Here is a 13,592-nt window from a genome sequence, read left to right as displayed (position 1 = left end):
ACTGCGCATTTAAAACTTTTAAATTTGTGACTATAAGGCAAATAAAAAATTGGACTTTATTATTACTTCAATTTAAAATTCATTAATTTGAAGTGGAGTTGAGTATTCACGAATTATTTCAGTTTTTCCCATTCACTTTCTATTTAAAATAAATTGAGAGTTGTGGAATGCTTTGAGAATCCACAAACAAATAGAAGTTATTCTTCATTGATACATCTCCCAAGACAATTGCTGAGCTTTAGAAAGGCTATCACTATGTCTGTGAATAAATCATAATTAAAGCAGGTCAGTACAGGATTTGTACTCTAAAGACAACCTTTTCTTAATATGCAGAATTTTATTAAGCATGTTATTATATGCTATATGCTATAATAAATAATATTATATGCTATATTATATATATTATAACATATAATAATATTATATGCTATAATAAATAATATTATAATATTATACCAAAATAAATATTCTAAAAGAGATGACTACTCCCTGATCTTGCTTTAATAAAATTACACTGCATTTAAAAAAATGTGGTTATCAACTTCTACTTTAAAGAAGACCACTAAGACCCTACTGAGTGAGTCCCTCGGAAAACAGCTATCAAATGTGTTCACAATGTAAAAAGCAACTCCCAAAGGTACTAGAGAATGAAAAGAAACTGATTCATTTTGTTGGGGCCATCTAACTTGGTGCTTATAGAGAAATTTATAGTCTTCAGTGTTCATGTTTAAAAAAGAGCAGATAACTAAAATCAATGTAAGACATGAGAAAAAGAAGAAAAATCTAAACACAAGATAAATAGAAGAGATATCCAAAGGATAAAAAGTAGAACTCAAATCAAATAAAAAACAACAGATAGAAACAATGAACCCAAAAGCTAGCTCTATTTTTGAAATAATCGATAAAATGGACTAAACTCTATAATGAGAAAACAGGGACAAAATACAATTTACCAATATAGCAAATGAGAGAGGTGACTTTTCAACAGATTCAAAATATAATCTAAGGGTAATAGAAGAGTCATATAAACAACTAGATGCCAAAATAATTTAAGTGAAATTCAAAGATACAAATATCAATACCCTTTCGAGAAGAAACAGTGTGGTGGCTTGAACTGTATGCACTCTAGAAAATCTAATCCATTCCCATGAGTGTGTGTAGGGTGCTTTTGATGAGGTTACTTCAATTAAGGTGTGGCCCAGGGTAGGTTTCAATCCTCTTACTAGAATCCTTCATAAATTAGGATGAATACAGGGAAAGAGAGTGTGTGGATGTGAGAGAGAGAAAACTATGGAAGCAAGAAGCTGAAAACAACAAAACCCAGAAGAGAACGGGGAGTCCAGCAGACACTGCCACGGTGTCTTGCCATGTGGCAGAGAATCCAAGGGTCTCTAGCAGCCAGTTTTCAGGAAGAAAGCATCACCTCAATGATGCCTTGATATGGACATTCTCATGGTCTTAACACTGTAAGCTTGTAAGCTGATAAATTCCCATTGTTAAAGCCAGCCCATTTTATGGTATCAGCTTTGGGCAGCTTAGCAAACTAAAACGAACAGCTTGACTTCTTGGATTAATTCTATCAAATACATAAGGAAAACATAATAGCAATTACACACAAACTCTTCCAGAAAATAAAGTAGGGAATAATTCACAATTCATTTTAAAAGGTCAGCATTACTCTGATACTAAAACCAGAAAATGACATCACGACATCAGAGAATGACTGACCAAGGCCATTCAGGAATATAGACACAAAATCCTTAACACAATTTTAGGAAATCAAATATGACAATGTGTAAAAAGGAAAATACAGCCAGATGAAATAGAATTTATTCTGGGAATTTAATTTTTTTTTTAGCATCTGACAATCAATAATTCTATTATGCCATTGTAAGATACTCAGGGAGAACAAACAATCACTTCGGTAGATAGGGGAAAACAAAATTTGACACAATTCATTACCCATTCATGAAAAAAAAAATTCTCAGAAAACAAGGACTAGAAGAGGATTTCTTCAACTATGCTTCAGACATCTACTTTAAAATTACAGCTAGCATAATACTCAAGGGCAAAAACCTAGTTCTTTCTACCTTAAAATCAGGAAAAAAAAGGAGGTTTACTCTTACCACTTCCTTTCAGCATTGCACTGCATAATTCAGCCGTACAATAAGGGAAGAAAAAAGAAAGAAAATGCATAATGTTTAGAAAAGAAGATATAAAATCCTCTCTCTTTTTTTTTCAGATGGCATGATTATAAATGTAGAAAACCATAAGGAATCTACAGAATAGCTACTAGAACTAAAATGAGAATTTCACAAGATTTCAGAGACCATAGTTAGCATAGAAAAAGTAATTGCATTGCTGCTATAATTTTTTTTTGCTTTTCCTGGATTTTTATTTTCTTTAATATACTATAGTCAATGATTTTTTTCTTTACTTCTAGGAAGTGACATGAACTTCTTTAAATACTCAATTTTATACATCTCTAAATTTTTAATTTTTGTCTGAGAACATACTTACTATGTCCTTTGAATTTGTTTTGGCTAAGAATGTTGTGCTGGTTTGAAAGGATTATGTGCCCAAGAAAAGCCATGTTTTAATCCTGATCTACTTTTGAGGGAGCAACCATTTCTTTCAATCTGTACTCAGTACTGTAGGTTGGAAACTTGATTAGGTTGTCTCCATGGAGATTGACACATGCAATTGTGGGTATTAACTTTTGATTGGATGGAGATATGACTCCACCCATTCCAGGTGGGTCTTGATTAGTTTCAAGAATCCTTTAAAAGAGGAAGCATTTTGGGGTGGGAGATGGTGGCTCAGTGGCAGAGTTCTAGCCTGATTCCCGGTGCGTGCCCATGCAAAGAAAAATGAGGGAAAGATTAAGACATTCCCAGGTAAACAAAAGCAGAGGGAGTTCACCAGTAGATAAACTGGTGATAAACAGGGAGATTGGATAGATAGATAGATAGATAGATAGATAGATAGATAGATAGATAGATAGATAGAAGATAGATAGATAGATAGATAGATAGATAGATAGATAGATAGATAGAAGATAGATAGATAGATAGATAGATAGATAGATAGATAGATAGATAGATAGAAGATAGATAGATAGATAGATATAAAGATAGATATAGAATGTTATGATAAATGTGGCAAAATGTTAAAATTGGTGGATCTGGTTTTCAGATAGGGGTATGTTGGCGTTCTCTGTATGGGATTTGTATTATTTGTGCAGCTGTCCTGTAGGTTTGAAGGTATTTCAAAAAAAGATTTAAACATTTATGCATAAAACTTAGAAAAAAATAGAAAATTCTTCAATTAAGTTAAAATTCTTTTCAACAATGCCTATATTTCTTTTAATTTAATTTTATATTTCTTAAAGTAACATATATTCTCATTCAAAAAGTCAGTCATACAATGCAAACTGGCCTCCTGTTCCAACTGTCTTCTCCATTAATTCTCAGTCCCCAAATGTAAGAAATTTAATCTCTTTTAACTGTCTCTTGTATTATTTACATTCACCTTTCTCTAACATGCTCATAACACAATTTCTTATTTTTTCAGGTTAGCTCTTATCTGTAGGCTTCTTAATATAGAAGATGAAGAGTAGGTTGTCTTACAGCCTCACACATTTGCCCTTTTCCCATCTTCCTAATCAAATAACAACATATTTTTATTGTATCAATTCTCAGTGTTTATTTTGACAATGTAAGAATTATTCAAAAGCTGAGCTTGAGGTATATTAGGATGACAACCTCCTTCTTACATTTTCCTTTGAGTACGTATTATATTGATTTTTGTTTGCTTAATTTTCTATGTACTTATCACTATTCTGTCAAAAATTCTGGCAGAAGTCTAAATAACATTTAGATATGTTCAAATGAAATTATTCAATTCCTTTTATTTTTTTTTTTCCTGGAGGTCGTTGTCATACTATACCAATTCTGTGTCCTCGGCACTTTTATCTTTGGGGTCCTCTTCCTCTATGAAAAAAAAATACATATGTATATGTATATATAGCTGCATTGGCATAAAGATGCATGTAACTAACACAGATTCAATATTACTACATGTTCATGGTCATTATAATCATGTTTTCCTTGGAGCTTAAATGGAAGCTAAATGAAAACATTTTTGTGTGTCTATGAAAGTACCACGTGTAGGCAGGTGACAGAGACTCAGTGGCAGCATTGTCACCTGCCATGCCAGAGACCTGGGTTTGATTCCTGAAGCCTGCCCATGCCAAAACAAAACAAAATTTAAAAAAGTATCATGAGCCCAACATACAGTGCCTAACGTATAATTGGGCTCTGCTGGAGAAGCCCATCAACCCTGGAACCCTGCTTTCTCTCATTCTAATCCAGGGTGCCTATTTTCTAGGACCTGAAAACTCCCTTTTTCTTCATTCTGATAATTCCATTTGTTTCTCTCCTGTACCAAATCCCCTATGTTTGGGTGTCCCATGTCTTCTGTCCTGCATTATTCCCTCATTTTGGTGTAGTGCATCTTATAGAAAGTGAATGATATAGGGTGTCTGGGAGGTAAATTGGAGCCCTTATATGGTCAGATAAATGCTTCAATCTATCCTCATGATTATTAGTTTGGCTGGATATAAACTTCTATATTGGAAATAATTTACTTCTTGAGTTTGCTTAGTTTCATGAATAATATGCTAATTATAAAGAATTCAAAACACATAAATAAAAGAAAGTAAAGAAAACCTGAAAGCTGTACCCTAAATTAATCACCAGTATACTGGGAGTTTAGTGGAGAAAGGGGGCAGAGGGACTCACTATTGGGTGTGTAGAATTCATTTGTTCCCTGTTTTCAGAACAGCATTACTGCCTGAAGAGGTAAGAGGAACTGTTAAGTCCAGAGCTTCACTGAATCAACATCTCCAAAGAGTAAACATTCACGCTTCAGCCAGTGGGGAAGGGATATGGGCTTATGACTATTCTGTATTTAGACTTCCAGTTAAACCTCTTATTTTATAGACCACCTGTTCCACCACAGGGTACCGGATGCCTACAGTTCAGAGCTTTTGAGGGATCTGCAGCATGAATCAGCATGCTCATGCTTCTGCCACTGCTAGCTAAAGTGTGTGTTATGTTGGCTAAAAATGTGCTACCTGCTCTCATTCTTGCTTACAAATTTTATTGCTATTGTCTCCATGCCACTTCTATTTATCCTTGTGGTTTGACTTTGTAAATTAAACTCTTGGCAATAATTTTAGTGGAGTTATGGGAGGGACTGGATATAAATGTCCATGTTCATTTTTCAATGATTAGTGGGAAGTATCCCATAAAATTCTAAAACACATTTTTATGCACTAAGTTTTAATGTAGTGTTGTAGAACCCTTAAAGCAAAGTATCTAAGTGGTGTGTGTGTTGAAAATAAGAAGGCATCAGTGCTTTTTATTTTATAAAGAACCTACGTTGTAAAGTCTATTACCTCTTTCACACATTGACACTAAATTTATGTCAAAGCAAGTCCCTTTCCAGGAATTAATAGAAACTACCCTACCCAGACCTTAAAAGTAATCTTTCACAATACACCAGTACCTCTTCCTTTCATATAGCTCGTTTGTGTCCACCTACTTGCATTAGGGAAATCTAAAATTTAAAAGCTAAGGAAAATTCTAAAACAATCTAAAATGTATCATAGTTCTCACCTAAGGAGGGCTATAGAAATAAATCTACAGTCATTTCAGTTTCTAATACCTCATTCTTCTGATATCACTTAAAAACATTCTCACATAAATCCATGGATGCCTGTAGTTCAAGCAAATAGAATCAATAAATATTGTGTCATTTTTTTCAAATAATTGTTTGTTTACTCAATACTTTCTGAATGCAAGTGAAAGAAACTCAGCTCAAAATAACTGAAACTCAAAATATAATCTGTCTCAATACTTGTGAATTTCATGGATTTATTTAACTCCTGTTATAGCTGGAGCAAAAAGGAGGGTATGACATATATACATTTTATTTTATAAAAAAATTATTGGGCTGTTGATAATGATATTTAAATATCCAAATGAATTCTGTCCTTTAAGGTAGTTCTGTAGTGAAACTAAATTATTTGTTGAAATAATGGAACATATTTGTCATTTCTCTTTTGGAATTTCCTTCTGTTAGTATGGATTAGAGCCACAGAAGAAAATCAATTTGATAATTTCATAGTAATATGACATTCACTGGCCCCCATACGATATGCTTTTCTTTTGGAAACGCAATTTTTGATTTGCTTAGCATCTGAAATTCCTTGAATGTTTCAGATCTCCCCAAACTTATTAACCATGGCTGGATGCAGAGAATAACAAATCCAATATGAGTTAAAAATGTCATATGTTCCTTTTCCTAGACACTGTAGCTGCTAGGGCATAGTCCAGTGAGTAACATTCCACTAATCAGATTCAGCTCTGTTGGAGGTCCATCACCAATCGGGCCAACTGATTGTTCATTCGGCAGGTGCAAACCATTGTTCACAGGCACACACTACTCTTCCCCCTCTGCTTCCAAAACACTGGCCCATTCTACCATCACCACTCACCTAGATTATGGAAATACTTCCTAGTGTCTGCCTCATTCTGCTCTTCACACCCTAAACACTTTCTCAGAATTCACAACAATCCCACTGAAACATAACTCAGACTATTGTCAGTTATCCGTAAAAATCTTCCAGTGCCTCCCTATTTCTCTTAGATTAAAAGTCTTTACAGAGGCTTAAGGGTCCTACATGCCACCCTCCCCTCCAAACATTTTCTTTATTTTATAGTCGACATTTAGTAGAAACTAAGTGAGGGAAGGGAAGGATCACTTCACTGTGTGCCCTAACCCTAACTCCTTTCCAGAACCAGGCCATGCCTTCCAGTGCCCCATGGAATATGTACATTTTTTTTTGTATTGGAGTGTCTGGGCTGTTCTACAGGGTAGGAGGTAGAGGAGGGATGGGAGGAGCCGGTGGTCAGAGCCAAAGCCCAGGTTGGGCTAGGTGGCAGGATGGCTAATTTTGATGAGGCCTCATTCTGAGATCCAAGGGCTCAACTTGTAGTTGAGCCTGGGAGAGGAGCAGAGGTGGGAGAGGGTAATGGATAGAGGCTGAGTGATCATAAATTTTTAAAAAGTGAAATAAAATAAAAAATAAACATCCCAGGTAAGAGAGGAGGCAGTCTCTGTGTAAGGGTCCTTCCCTCAATTGCTCAAGAACAAAAGTAAGGAATACAGTGGTCACCACCAGTCAAGCACCTTTAATCACCCACTCCTCCCACACCAGCTTCAAGGTTAGGAGTCTGGGAGCCAATTTTCCCTGTCTGGGGTTGGGGGGTTGGGGAGGTCAGGGGAGGAAGTTATTACCAGAACTAGCCAGTATCCAGATTAATGCCTATCAAAGGTAAGCAGATGAGAAGAGGAATGGCATGAGGAGGGGTGAGCAGGAAAGCTTTCAGACTAAGGCTTTCCCAGAATGAGGATGGAAGGAGCCAGTCTCTTCCCCACCGCCCAAACTTAAGTCAGCTCCTTCTTGTATTTGAGAAGATGGCAGGGAGGGGAGCGGTGTCACAGGCACAGATTCTTGAGTTGGAACACAAATGTGCCTCGCACAGCAACTTGTACAAGGAAATGTTCAGCTCCAGGGAGGGGGGGGGGGTGAAATTTCAAGATGGAGGAGATCAGAGCTCCTCTTCCTTATCTCTGCAACTCCAGAGCAGCCGCCAGCAATATCTGCTGAGGGTTGACACTAGCTCAGCCCACAGCTGCCCAGGTCTCAAATTCAGTAGCCTGAGGTCAGGGACAGGCTACCCATAATGGTTTGCTTGGAAGAGAAAACAATGATAATTTAGAATTTGCAGTGAGTTTGGTGAGTTCTGGATAGAGGCCTGGCCAAGCCTCGCCTTCTCCAAAAGTGGAGAATTCCTGCTTTGCTTTGCACTGATGGAGAGGCTGCTTTTGGTTTGCAGAGGAGCCAAGGGTGGTCTTCTTTCTCTCCATGCTGCAAAGGGAGTTGGCAGGCCTGTTGGCTGTGCTGCTGGCCTTGTACCCTGACTAATGGTGCTCTTTAGGCCCTTAATTTCTCTGTCACTACTCTGAGATGTGGAAATAGCAGACTCATTGCAACTCTGGTTCTTGGAGATGCTATGCTGTACCTTGTGGGATGGGAAGGAGTGTTGCCATTGGCTATTTTGCCTCTAGGTTGGGGCTTCTGGTGCTTGTTACCCAGGAGCAGATAAGTGGCCGTCATCTCATTGTACTTGTAGCCCACCAGTGACTCCTGGACCACTTCACTTCCAACAAATCATACTTTTGATAATGGAAGAGTTCTGATAGAAGCATAAGGGACTCCCACAGAAGCTATCCAACTTCTTGCCAAAGGTTAATTGTTGCTGAAACCAAAGTCTGCAACCTTGATGTTTGTGTTAATATCCAAGAGCATATTTTCTCCTTTAAGACTCTATGAACACTATACTCTGGTGACAGTACTGCACGGTACTGCACAGCAGACGATATCTAGTGTAATTTAGCTTGGGCTTCTTTTTTTTGGTATTATCATGAGCCACCAAGTAATCAAATACATTCCCCTTGCTAGGTTACTCCCTGGAAAAGCAGAGTGCTTTCTCAGTCTTAATCACTTCAAATAATTTAACTATATTGAAATAATTCAAAATCTTCATTATTCTTATTTTGTGGGGTAATTTCTGGGGACTGGAGTTACGTTGACTCTTCACGACTACCCCTTTCTCAGGACATGCCCAGGCAAATTCACCTTGGCTAAGTTACTTGCTGGTGATCTTGAACTTGAAGTTGCCAATATAGATCTCCTGTTCAACAGAAAAGGCTGAGAGTCCCTGAAGCATGTTGCACTTACTACTGGGCTTAGAGTCAAGGTGTCCTGAGGTAGGTTTATAATTGAGCAAATCTAGTAGGAAGTTTGATCCAAATACCTCAAAAACAAATCATTTCCAATGCTCATTTGATGAACTGATCTTTAAAATGTATTCAAAATACCATGTCTGACAAAATACAAATGAGCAAAAAACCCCAAAACTAGCAGATTAAATTTTAGTGAGAAAAAAGAAAATATTAACAATAAGGGAAAATGGGAAAAAGAAATGAAGAAAAATAAAGAAAAATGAGTAAGAAAAGTAATAAATAAAAGATAAAAAAACAGAAAAGAAAGGTAAAATTAGAACAGAGAAAAAATTAAAAATGAGAAAAATAAATAGAAATAAATAAAGAAAAAAAAAGTAACTAATAAAATGGACAAAAGCCCCATAAGCAAACAAGTTAACTTTGGTCATACCATCAAGTAACTGAAAATCAGCTTCCTGTGTTAGAAGAATCACAAACCTGGGTAGCAATTATAGTCCTGAGGCTCAGCAGCGACATAACTAGAGACTGGGAATTTACAAACAGTGGCTCCCCAAGAGGTCACAGTAAGGAATGGACCCATCAAGGCTGGGAATAATCCACTGTGGTTTTCTCACTTTTTGGTCTCAAGAACACTTTACTCTTCTAAAAAACATTATTGAGGATTCCAAACCATCCTGTTTTTGTGTGAGTTATGCCTATTGAGATTTATGTTATTAGAAATTAAAATTTTAGAATGCTTTCTTCATTTCTGGTTTGAAAAGCTGTAATTATTTTTGGCTTTTAAAGAGCTCATAATGTCTACACTGAAAATATGCAATGTATTTTTCTTTAAACTTTGAATTATTCATCTCAAAATGTTGCCACAGCTTTAGCTGGCACCATGATGCTACATGAAAATGTTCTTTTGTATAAGGTACAATAAGTACGTTATTAACATTTATAAAGTTAAGGGGAAGATAGCTTTCCCTCATATCTTGGCCAGAGTCAAGTTAATTTCTGATTTGCTCAATTTCTTTGGAGTAGATACTCTCTCCCACAAGCCAGAGAATTTACTGTGTCCATTTCAGTAACTTTAAATGTAGAGCTTGCAGTTATGGATTGAGAAAACAAGTCTTGTACTCTTTCTTTTCTTAGGCCAGCAATCCATCATGCTCCTTGTCCCTCATATTTACCATGGGTAGGGTAAGGTACAGGTGCTGGATAGGTCACTGATACCTTGGTGGAGGGAACTGAATGCATGTATATGATTTGTTTAAAAAATGAATTTTCATTGACATGTAATACAAATAAAGAACATAGATCATCAGTGTGAAGCTTGGGCACTTTACTCAAATTGACCTCACTCATTTAATGAGCATCCACAATGAGAAACAGAATATAATGGGCTTCTCTGAATCTCCCCTCATTCTCTTTTTGGGGATTTTCTAACAACAGAGATTATTTTTGCTTGATTTTGAACATTATACAAATAAAATTGCAGAGTGTTAATTTTTTGTGTGTTTGGTTCCTTTGCTTAATATTTTTGGTAAGATTAATCTATATTGTTTGTTTACTCATTCTAAATGCTACATAGTAGTCCATTGTGTGACTTTAACACAATCTGTTTGTCCATTTTACTGTTACTGGGCATTTGAGTAGTTCTCAAATTTTGGATAGTAAGACTAGTTCTGGTCTAAACATTCTAACTCATGTCTTTCGGGAAACATACATATGCTTTTCTGATGGATATAAATCTAAAAATGGAAACAGTAGTTTATAAGGTATGCATATACTTAGTTTTAGTAGATGCTGCAGTTTGTGTCAATTTACACACCTACAAGAGTGTCTGAGAGTGCTGTTTCCTCTGCTTCACCTAGTATTGTCTGCCTTTTAAGTTTTAATTTTTCTCTGGATGTGTAGTTGTATAACACTTACATTTATGTAAGTGGTGGTTTTAATTACATTTCCCTGATGTCTAATGTAGTAGAATATTTTATCATGTGCTATTCCCCATTTCTTTTCCAGTGAAGTGCCTGTTCAAATATTTTGCCCATTTCTCTCTTGGTCTGCCTGACTTTTTCTTATTGGTTTGTAGATATTCTTTATATGTTTTGGATATGAATTCTTTGTTGGATATGGCCCTACATGCATTTTCTTTTCTTCCCACCCATCCCTGTTAATTCTCTGACACTGTGTCTTATATTTTACCCGTTGCTCACCCCTTTCTAGTCGCTGGACTTGTAGATATCTGAGGCTAAAATTTCCTCTGCGGTGTGTTTTCATTTTGTCTGCTCAGTTGTCCTTGCATTTCCCTAGGGGCTGTAATAAAAAGATCCACATTAACATTTACCAACTAACATAAGATTCATAATATCTTCAAATCTCAACTTCTCTTTTCTTATAAGTGGGGTAATATTTTTATTTCATAGATTTATCCCAGTAATTTAATAAGTAAAATAATATATGCCTGCATGATGCATTCTGTGACATGAAACATTCAGTGCATGAATGCCTTCTTAGAACATTCAATACAAATGTTGAAAGGAACACGAGCAGCAGTGAGGGTAAGAAGCAAATATAGTTCTGAGGTTGGACAGCATTAGACATTGTTTTCCCGATCATTTGTTATTCGCAGGTTTGCCGACCTTACATTAACAATTTGCCATAAACCTCTCCCTATTGACTGAATAAACATATGTAGAGCAGTCCAGTGGTCAGTTCCAGAAGTGCTTCATTTCTACACTTGACCTAATTGTCTGGTTGCGCTTCACATTGCAGATGCCTTTTCTTTCAGGACATGGTTTCATTTTGGGCTCAGTTTTTCTTAAATCAAATAGACATGAAGCTGACTGCTTGGCTTTTGGACTGGGGTCTCCTTTGGCTTTGTTTCTTCTCCTAATAGATATGGCACCTGAAGCTGATGCCTGATATGTAGGTAACAGCTACTCCATCTTAAACTATCGCTTGCCAAAGAAACCTTTTCTCTCATCCTTGGCCTAAAGAGTTCAGTTGGAGATTAAGGGTATGCAGCCATTCCTGAGCTTTTTCCTTGTAGTGCTAGATTGAGAAATGGAAATAAAGAGCAATGAATTAAGCATCTTTTGGATAAGTATTATTGATCATCTTAGGTACCAAGCCTTCTGTCTTCTTCTCCCAATAGATTCCATCAAGAGAACTATCAGTTTAGATTTTCTAATAGCATTAGTATGTGATGGCTGTGATATAAAATTGAAGTCAAGGGAAAGGAAAATATATTCAATCAGTACTGAGGTAATAGGGAGAGGAAGAACCAGACATCCAAGTTTCTGCACTTGTTATTAAGGTATATACTTGAAAAAGGAAGTATTATATTATAGGACAACTACTAATCAAATGTAACTACTGCCTCTGATAAAGGAAATTTTTTGTTAAAAAAACTATGTTTGAATTGTAATAATTAATGGGCTCCATGTGAATCATAACATTATGTTCAACTTATATAACATCACACCATAACATTCAAATTTTCATAAATGTTTTGAATAAGCATAATGGTTCTATATGTATTCCCCACCCCCCCCTTTCTTGTGTCATGTTTGGCAGCTGTTTTTCCAAACCATCTTCCCACTTTTGGTTTATAAGAGACATGCATACTTCAATCATTTATCTTGATTTCTTCCAAATGACTAATATATGTCTATTTAAAATCAGATTTCTTTTAAAGTTGAGATTCTCAGGATATAATCATAGTTGAAACTTTTTTTAAAAACCTGCCAGTGATTGTCAACTATTTACTATGAAGAAAAGTGGTACAAAACTCAGAGTATCCAATCATACAGTTTTGCTCCTTTATAAATCAAACATGCAAACACAATGAATAAATAAGCAGTCAGTTGGTAGATTCATGGCAATGAAAGGGGTGTAGAACATTTGTTCAGCTTGACAGGTACAAACATTTCTCTGCCAGTGATTTATATAAATGTCCAAAGTGTATTCATTTTACTGAGAGGAAAAAAATTTGCAGAAACTATAAAGTGCAAGGGAAATTGTGTATTATTGGAAGGTCTGATATCATATATAAGTTATAACATGAATATTTCAGAGTGACTTTGATAGTCCTACAACCATTCTCAATAAAGAGAGGCTAGAATAGTTTCTGTGATTATTTAAGTGCAAGTCCAATCCAAGGTTGCAATATATTATTTTTATGGTCTTCTGTTGCTAGAAAGTTTAAGTAAAAAATATTTCTAAACCTATCGAATTTCTAAAACCATAATACAAAGCTTACAAAGATCTATGATTTGGGAGAAAAACATTGGGCCAAGTGGCTATCCTTGATCAGACTCAGGGAGAAAAAATTATATTTCCAAAATAAAAACCCTGAGAAAAAGTATCCAATTTCTTCAATAAAATTGCTAGAAACATTGAAGACAAAGGTATCTTCAAACCATCAAATGTATTACTGCTATAATATTAATGATTAAAATAGTGTTTGGTTTCTGTCAAACCAAGGTTAAAAGAGATTTCTATTAAACATAAGGATAAAGAAAAGCATACTTTGTTTTTGCATCTTAGCTTGGGCTCCCTGGAAAACAGAGCTGAGACACAGGCTTAGGAATGTGATAGTAGAACACAGGTATGAGAGAGAGGAGGAGAATGAAACAAGAAAGGAGATAAAGCTACACAAGAGGGATATATTAAATTGGCCACCCTGAGGGAAACTGGTACTGATTCTATTAGAACATTATGAGAACCTT

At 35.8% G+C, this 13,592-nt stretch overlaps 1 long non-coding RNA gene across 1 annotated transcript; it reads right to left on the bottom strand.

The window, feature by feature from the left end:
- Positions 1–3,884: 3,884 nt before the first annotated feature.
- LOC143676477 (uncharacterized) lies at positions 3,885–13,546 on the bottom strand. Its single transcript, XR_013172113.1, has 3 exons — positions 13,393–13,546; positions 11,076–11,175; positions 3,885–3,992 (listed from the first exon to the last, which is right to left on the bottom strand). It is a non-coding gene; the product is annotated as an uncharacterized LOC143676477 (long non-coding RNA).
- Positions 13,547–13,592: the final 46 nt, after the last annotated feature.

The sequence above is a fragment of the Tamandua tetradactyla genome, chromosome 3 (assembly GCF_023851605.1).
Source record: "Tamandua tetradactyla isolate mTamTet1 chromosome 3, mTamTet1.pri, whole genome shotgun sequence".
Classification (NCBI taxonomy): domain Eukaryota; kingdom Metazoa; phylum Chordata; class Mammalia; order Pilosa; family Myrmecophagidae; genus Tamandua; species Tamandua tetradactyla.
This window is presented reverse-complemented; position numbering and strand designations above follow the sequence as displayed.